This window comes from Tasmannia lanceolata, unplaced genomic scaffold (genome assembly GCF_043159265.1).
Source record: "Tasmannia lanceolata isolate RefF3 unplaced genomic scaffold, GAP_Taslan_0.1 ptg000008l, whole genome shotgun sequence".
Classification (NCBI taxonomy): Eukaryota; Viridiplantae; Streptophyta; class Magnoliopsida; order Canellales; family Winteraceae; genus Tasmannia; species Tasmannia lanceolata.
In genome coordinates, this window is record NW_027518685.1 from 18,944,022 (window position 1) to 18,952,518 (window position 8,497).

The window sequence follows — 8,497 nt, forward strand, 5'->3', positions numbered from 1 at the left end:
TTCCGCTTCGGAATTCCGAAGGTCCAATCGGACTCCCGAAGGATGTCCAGTACTTTTTGGGTATCACTGTCCATCATTCGGGAGTCCGAATGCATCGTCGGACATCCGATTCGGAATTCCGACGGTCCAATCGGACTCCCGAATGATGTCCAGTACTTTTTGGGTTTCACTGGCCATCATTCGGGAGTCCGATTGCATCGTTGGACTTTCGATTCGGAATTCCGACAGTCCAACCGGACTCCCGAATCAGAATTCCGACGGTCCAATCGGACTCCCGAAGGATGTCCAGTACTTTTTGGGTTCACTGGGCATCACTCGGGAGTCCGAAAGCATCGTCGGACGTCCGACGCGGAATTCCGACGGTACAATCGGACTCCCGAATGATCTCATGTTGCTTTTAATTGTCAGTGGAGTTATAAATGTTAGTTGATCCTATCTTTAGAACAGTTATAAGATTAGGTCCCTTAGCTCTTAAGTGGTTTTATTTGATATAAATACCTTGTAATCTTCCATTTTTCAAATCGATGATGAAATTTACCCAAAAATTGTGTATTTCAGTAGAAAGGAGGGCTGACTCATCCCTCGACATGGGAGAAGAGGTTGATCTTCGCTCTAAGAAAACCAATCACATTAGGAATGGATTTGGGTTCGTAACAACCAAGTAGCTTATCACATCCCACACGTAACAGAATGGAGTGCAATAAAAAAAAATTTAACAAATTTCCACAACTGTTTTAAACGGATGAATCAGATGAATTAGTTTCGTACCCACAATGAGATTTCAAAATTACAAAAGAGTCAAAAATTGGTTTCCAGAGGCAATCCATACCTCACTGTCCCAAAATTACTTACACCTGAGTGCCTGCTACAAAGTTACAACATCACTTCCTCCCAAAAGTTAAATGGATACTTTCTCATACACCCCATTTAACATTTCAGAAAATAGAGAAGTTTGCATAGCTGTAATATCTTTCTGCATGAAATCCAAACTAGCGTCACGGCTGAGGTATTCCATCTCTTTCAAAACGAACAGCCCACAATCGTACCTGCAAAACATGAGGAATATGCAACAATAAGAATTAGAATTAATCATTTACGTAGGTTTCCCTAACTCAAGTAATTGGAAGTTACATCACCCGTTATTTTGTATGGGCCGAACAACGACTTCATCAATGAGGAATGCACTGATATCAATGTCTTTCACCCTTTTGAACCATTCAACAAGGTAATCAACCTACAAATCAATAATTCAGTACGTTATGCCAGTAGTCAGCAGAAAGTAATATTTGGCTCACGAAATTGGACTTAGGGTAGTACTCACAAGGGGTTGCACCCTTGTAGGATCCGTGCGAGCGACTAGCGAGTCGTAAAGAGCGAAGGTACACTGACCCATATCCAAGAGTAGAAGAACACAATGAACCAAATCTATGTTGACTGGAATGAGTACTTTTCTTAGCTCTTTAACTGAGATATGCTCTAGACGCTGTACGAATCGGGAACATACTTCGGGATTTTCACATCTATCGGTTATTATAAGTTGCTACAACCACGAAAAGAAATGTTATAATTGCCGGCAGCTTCAAATATAGAAATCATTACTTGTAATGTAAGTCACTTGAATCTCACAGCTAGATGGGTAGTCAGGGAAATGCATGCTCCCTTTTGTTCTTTTCGCAAACATTCGTCCCGCGAGTTCAAGTAGTCTGTATATACATTAACGATCTACTAAACAGACCATTGGTCAACGAGAAGGAACTTAATAAGAAATGTGCGCTCACTCTTTACGTTACTCAATGAACCATATCTAAGAAATAACATAAAATCTTACCGGAGATGATAACCACCCTCTACGATCGCTTAGTAGAAGCAAGTCTTCTTTACACATGTAGTTCCCATCACTTTGAATGACTTTGTCACTGCAAATCCAGTAAAAAGTCATCTCCCTCTATGGACCTTAGCTCAGATCATTCTACTAAGGTAACCTATCTATGAATTTGATCGGAGAAGATAGAGTTCCAAAAAGTGGAAAACGGGCTTTCCAACAGAATCTAACTTATAAGGAATTTACCAAGGTTGTAGCGCTGCCAATGCATCCACCTTGGTCGCTGCAGGCCCGGTGACTTTGGCAAGAGCATCCTTGAATTTCCGTTGGCCTATGTAATATGGTGATCTCATTGCTCTACTAGGTTTTGTTCGCCTTCGACGTTGCTTTACATTTTTTTCAATGCTCCATTGTTTACTCTTCATTTCGGGAGTGTCAAGCAAGATAGCAACTATATTAGCTGCAGCCTCTCGGTCATCCTCTGTAATTTGACTATTAATATAGATCTCGTCTATTCGATCAACAACCACATCTTTCCCAACATCATACCCAAACTCTACAATATCCATCGTCTTCGGATCTTCTACTAATCCACCCTCCGAACGTCCCTTATCACTTCCTATCCCAACATCCCCATCTTTCTTTTCAATATGTCCTGTTTTATCCATTTCTTCATCATCATTTGTTTGCTTCTTCTTTCTTCGACTATATTTCTTTTTATCCTTTACTACCTTCTCCTCCTCACCCGATAACTGTACATCTTTCTTCTTCAATGAATCTATCCCTTTCAACTGACTGAACTCACTTTTTAGCTCCCCCACTTCACTTTTTAGCTCCCTCACTTCACTTTTTAGCTCCCTCACTTCACGTTCAAGTTTCTCTATCCTCTCCAACGAAGAACTATGAGATGCAGATTCCTCTACTTCTTTCATAAGTCCCTCTCTTACTTTCATCCCTCTCCTTCTTCGTTATCTCCCCTTACATGCCACAATTGGCCCGATCGCATTCAGAAGTCCCTCTCTTACTCTCATCCCTCTCCTTCTTCGTTCTCTCCCCTTACATGCCACAATTGGCCCGATCGCATCCCCCACTGTAGGCGCAATTGCCCCAATCGAATCCCCCACTGAAGCCTCTACAGCACTAACAACGTCGTCCTCAACCTGGCCGAGCAGTAGGGCTTCCTCTCTCGCCATAGTTTTAACCATCAGAACCACCTGAAATAAATGTCATATTTTTTTTATTACAAATACGAATGTAAGAAAACAACACGCAAGACATACATACAACGACCAATTAACATTAATCTCTCACCTCTGTTGGTTTTACCATCCCATCACGAACACGGTCAATCACCTTTCTATGCTCCGTCTTCTTCGTATCCTCACCGATCCACTTAAATAGACGTGGATAAGCATCAGGGTAATCAGGTACCCAGAACGTGGTATGCTCAAATACCCATACCTGAAATGCGGCTACATTATTTACGCACTCCTAATAATTTAGAAACAAGTAACTATAAGGCATGAATGGAAAATTACCTGTAAAATGATAGAGCAACCCAATATATGCCCCTTCCCACCAAGTGCAGCATGTGAATTTAAGGACAGGACCAAGAATTCATGAACGAGATAAGCCCACGCAACATCTCCTATAGTCCCCATATCAATATAAGGGAACAGGCAAGAACATGCCTTGTGATCCCTCTGTGCGAACAAGACAGTACTGCAAAATAACAACAACAAATGTTTCACTGTGGACTTTATCGACTCTTCTTCATTTGAATCCATTTCCGCATGAATAACATTTACGACCTCTTCGAAGGTGGCTGTTGGAAGCCCAAACCTCCAACCATCCACCGTTGTGATGCTATCCCAATCTAGTTGCACCCTCTCCCCTCTCATAGTTAAGCCTAATATTTTGGCTACATCACTAACTAGAAAAGGAACTACAATGCTCCCCAATCTAAATGCTTTCCGCTTCGGATCCCACTTTCTCACAAATGTCGACAAAATCCTCTTGCGCAACTCCACATCCTCGAGGTTCTTGTGTAGTACCAAATCTCTGAATGGGGTATGAATCGCAATGTACTCCGAGAAAATTGACCCATCCAAAGGCCACAAAAAGGGATCGAACATCATATGCGGCAAGATCTTCAAAGACGATTTTCCTACCTCGCAATATGCCCTTCCTTTCTATACGACGGACGGAGGATGCCGCCTTTACGGAGCCGACCTCGACATCCTCCTCTCCTTCGCCCATATATTCGGCTTCCTCAGAGGAAGGTGAGGGAGGGGAGGGCTCACGGACAGCCTTCCCTTTCCGTTTGCGGCTGGAAGAGCCTTGGGGCACAGTGGCAGTCTTTGTGCGCGGCATGATCTCTATATTGGGGTTTTGGCTTACGCTTTTAGGGGGTTGCAAATACGAAAAAGGGAACCACTTCCACTTCTTCTCTGCAGAAACCAGGACAAGATACTTGAACGAAAACAAACTTCAAACACACTATTATTCCATTCACCAAAGTACGATGCAGTATAACACACTTCAAACCACATTTAATTACTATTACACACATGGAACACTATATAGATACTTGAATTTAAAAACATTTACAAACTTCAAACAAAACCACTCTTTACCGCAGAGAAGATCCATGCATACCATTGAACCCACTCAAAACCATTGAAACCCCAAGTGAATGAAACGCATTGAATGAAACCCTTTCACACTGAAAATCAAAAATGCTGAAATACCAAGTCAAATGAAACCCTTTCGAACAACAATTTCGACAGTTGGAACCACATATTAGACTGTTGAAACAGATTACTGATTAGCGCATCCAGGGAACCTTAAATTACACAGTTGGAACCAATATTACTAGATAGAGGATCCATCGAATACTGCTTCAAACTTTCTAATATTTGGTTCCTTCCATGGAATACTGGTTCCAATTTCATAAGCCCTAAATAAAACCCTTTCAAACCCCAATGCAACCATTGAAACCCTAATGCTCTGTTTGGTTGCCGGGTTTTTTTTGTTCGTGGGAGTTATGTGGGAGAGTTAGTTAAATTTTGGTCCCATCCCATGTTTGGTTGCCTTTTAGCACTAGGTTTATTTTAATCCCACTCTTGTAATGATTACTTGTGGGGTGAATTTTTTAATCCCACTTTTGTAATGATTGCCTTTTCATCCCATCCCAACATAACCCCAGGAACTAAAATAAACTCAGGAACCAATAATAAGCTTCAGAAGAATTTTTTCTACCCAACAGTTCAACCAACCAAACAAAGGTTATTTTTTTCCCACCATATCTCCCAGGCTATTTTTTTCTCCCACATAACCAAACATGGGATTTTTATTTTACCAGGATACTTCTACGACTTTTTTTTTCCCACCTCTCTCCCAGGGTATTTATTTCTCCCACATAACTCCCAGGAACAAAAAAAAACCTGCCAACCATACACAGCATAAATGAATCCTTCAAACCATTAAATCCATTAAAACCCTATATGAAACACTAATGCTCTGTTTGGTTGCCGGGTTTTTTTTGTTCCTGGGAGTTATGTGGGAGAGTTAGTTAAATTTTGGTCCCATCCCATGTTTGGTTGCCTTTTAGCACTAGCTTTATTTTAATCCCACTCTTGTAATGATTACTTGTGGGGTGAATTTTTTAATCCCACTTTTGTAATGATTGCCTTTTCATCCCATCCCAAGATGACCCCACGAACATAAATAAACTCAGGAACCAAAAATAAGCTTCAGAAGATTTTTTTTCTACCCAACATTTCAACCAACCAAACAAAGGTTTTTTTTTCCCACCATAATCCGGTCAACCAAACATGGGATTTTTATTTTACCAGGATACTTCTACGACTTTTTTTTCCGACCTATCTCCCAGGGTATTTTTTTCTCCCACATAACTCCCAGGAACAAAAAAAACCCGGCAACCATACAGAGCATAAATGAAACCATAAATGCAACCATAAACCATTGAAACCTTTTCAAACCTTAAATGAAACCCTATGAACTAGAGTGAAATCCAACATGAAATATGCCGAAACCATTGAAAACCTAAATGAAACCTTTTGAAACCATTGAAACCCATTGAAATCCTAACTGAAACCCCTTAAACCATTGCAAGCATTGAAACCCTAAATGAAAGAATTGAAACCCCAACTAAAACCCTAACTCAAACCATTGATACCTATTGAAATCCTAAATCAACCCTAAATTTTACCCTAAACCATTGAAATACTTTGAAACCCAAAATGAAAATAATGAAACCCTACATGAAACCCTTTCAATCCCAAAATGCTGTTTCAAACCCTAAATGAAACCCTTTCAAACCATTGAAACCAAACCCTAAATTAACCCATTCAAACCACTGAAACCATTGAAACCCTAAATTAAAGCATTGAAAAACCCTACAACAAACCCTAAACCGTTCAAACCCATTGAAACCCTAAATAAGATCATTGAAACCATTTAAAGCCCTAAATCAAACCCTTTCAAACCAAAAATCAATGCCCAACCATTGAAAACCTACAAACCCTATATCAAAATATTTTCTTCCTAACAATTAATAGTTCCAGCCCATTGAAACCCTCAAAATTCCAAAACCCTCCAAATGAAACCCCTTCGAAACCATTTCAAAGCCTTAAAAATTACATACTAATGCATATCCGTTTCACACACTTGTCAAGAGGCACTTAAAAGAGCTTCAGAGAGCAATGTAGAGCAACATACATTGTTGAAAGTGTGTGAGATCCAACCCCTAAAAAAAAACCCAAAATAAACTAAACCCTAGAAGAAATATTTGAAAATTACCTTCGTGTAGGGGAGGAAACTGAATTCCGGCGAGAGGGGGTGGTTTCCGCCGACTATGTTGTGCTTCCGGCGAGTAGAACGGGCTTCGGGAGAGACGTACGAGGTCGACGGCGAGTTTCTCCGGCGAGATAAACCGTCGTTTCGGAAGAGAGAATGGGGAAAGTGACAAACGGTGAAAGTTTATGGGTCTCCTGCTTCCGGCGAGTACAACGGCCGTCGGGAGCGACATCGGAGACGAGGTCAACGGCGAGTTTCTCCGGCGAGTCGTTTGGGAAGAGAGAAACAGAGAGAAGGTTAAAACGTAAAAATAAGGGTTAAAAGTAAAAACTCATGGGTTAAAAGTAAAACTAAAGAGGGGTATTTTCGTCTTTTAAAAACCTGACAACCCCTCTTTTACAAATTCTGCAACTCTACCCTTACTTCACAATATCATGAAATCTTTGCATTTTCCTAACAAATTTCCCTAATACTTAATTAGGCACTGTTTGTTTAGGTTTATGACAACCGTCTGTGAGTCCAAAACCAATTATTGGACTCAAAATCCAATGAAAAAGCCGATCTTTTTGGCAGCCAAGTATAGCCTTAGGATTGTTTGGTTGGATCGATTTAGAGACTACGGAAAATCCATGACAGACCCATTGAATATAAGATTTAATAAATTTATACCATTGCCATGTTGTGGTCCATGGCCACGAGACTTTTCATGTGCAACTACCACGCCATAGGGCTCTGTTCACTTGACTTCTTGAGAAAGGAAAGAAGAAGAAAGTAAGCCAAATTTTCCCGTGATTGGACATGATTTGACATTTTCCGCGGTTCACTTGTTTTCTCGGGAAAGCATAATTACACAGGTGGAAAATATAAATAATGACGTGGAAAACCAACTTTCTTGCACTTTCCCTCTAAATTTTCTCACCAAAAGGGTGAGAAAATCACTTTCCTGAGAAAACCACTTTGCCTGCATACTTTCTTTTCCTTTCTCGGCCCGTGCTTTCTCTCTATACTAAAGTAGAATGGTTCGAAAATGCGAACCGTTCATTGTTGAAGGGGCCTAGGCATTTATGGGCCCCACCTATACTTAGTCTCACAACCATTCATTGTTGGCCTCACCTCAACTCTCTCTTCTTCTTTCTTTGATAGCAAGATACTCAAATTTTTTGATTTAGTCATTGTCGGGCTCAAATAAAGACCATCTAAACCGTTGATTGATAGCAAGATAGTCATTGTTTGAGCCCACCTGTACCTTCTCTCTCTACTAAAGTCTTTGATAGGAAGTAGGATGGTAGTAAAATTTTATCCTTATCAATATGTTTCTATAAGATGCGCCAAAGCATCTTGTCCTTTAGGCTCTATTCACTTGACTTCTTGAGAAAGGAAAGGAGAAGAAAGTAAGCCAAATTTTCCCGTGATTGGATATGATTTGACATTTTCCGCGGTTCACTTGTTTTCTCGGGAAAGCATAATTACACAGGTGAAAATATAAATAATGACATGGAAAACCAACTTTCTTGCACTTTCCCTCTAAATTTTCTCACCAAAAGGGTGAGAAAATCACTTTCCTAAGAAAACCACTTTGCCTGCATACTTTCTTTTCCTTTCTCGGCCTGTGCTTTTTCTCTATACTAAAGTAGAATGGTTCGAAGATGCGAACTGTTCATTGTTGAAGGGGCCTAGGCATTTGTGGGCCCCACCTATACTTAGTCTCACAACCATTCATTGTTGGCCTCACCTCAACTCTCTCTTCTTCTTTCTTTGATAGCAAGATACTCAAATTTTTTGATTTAGTCATTGTCGGGCTCAAATAAAGACCATCTAAACCGTTGATTGATAGCAAGATAGTCATTGTTTGAG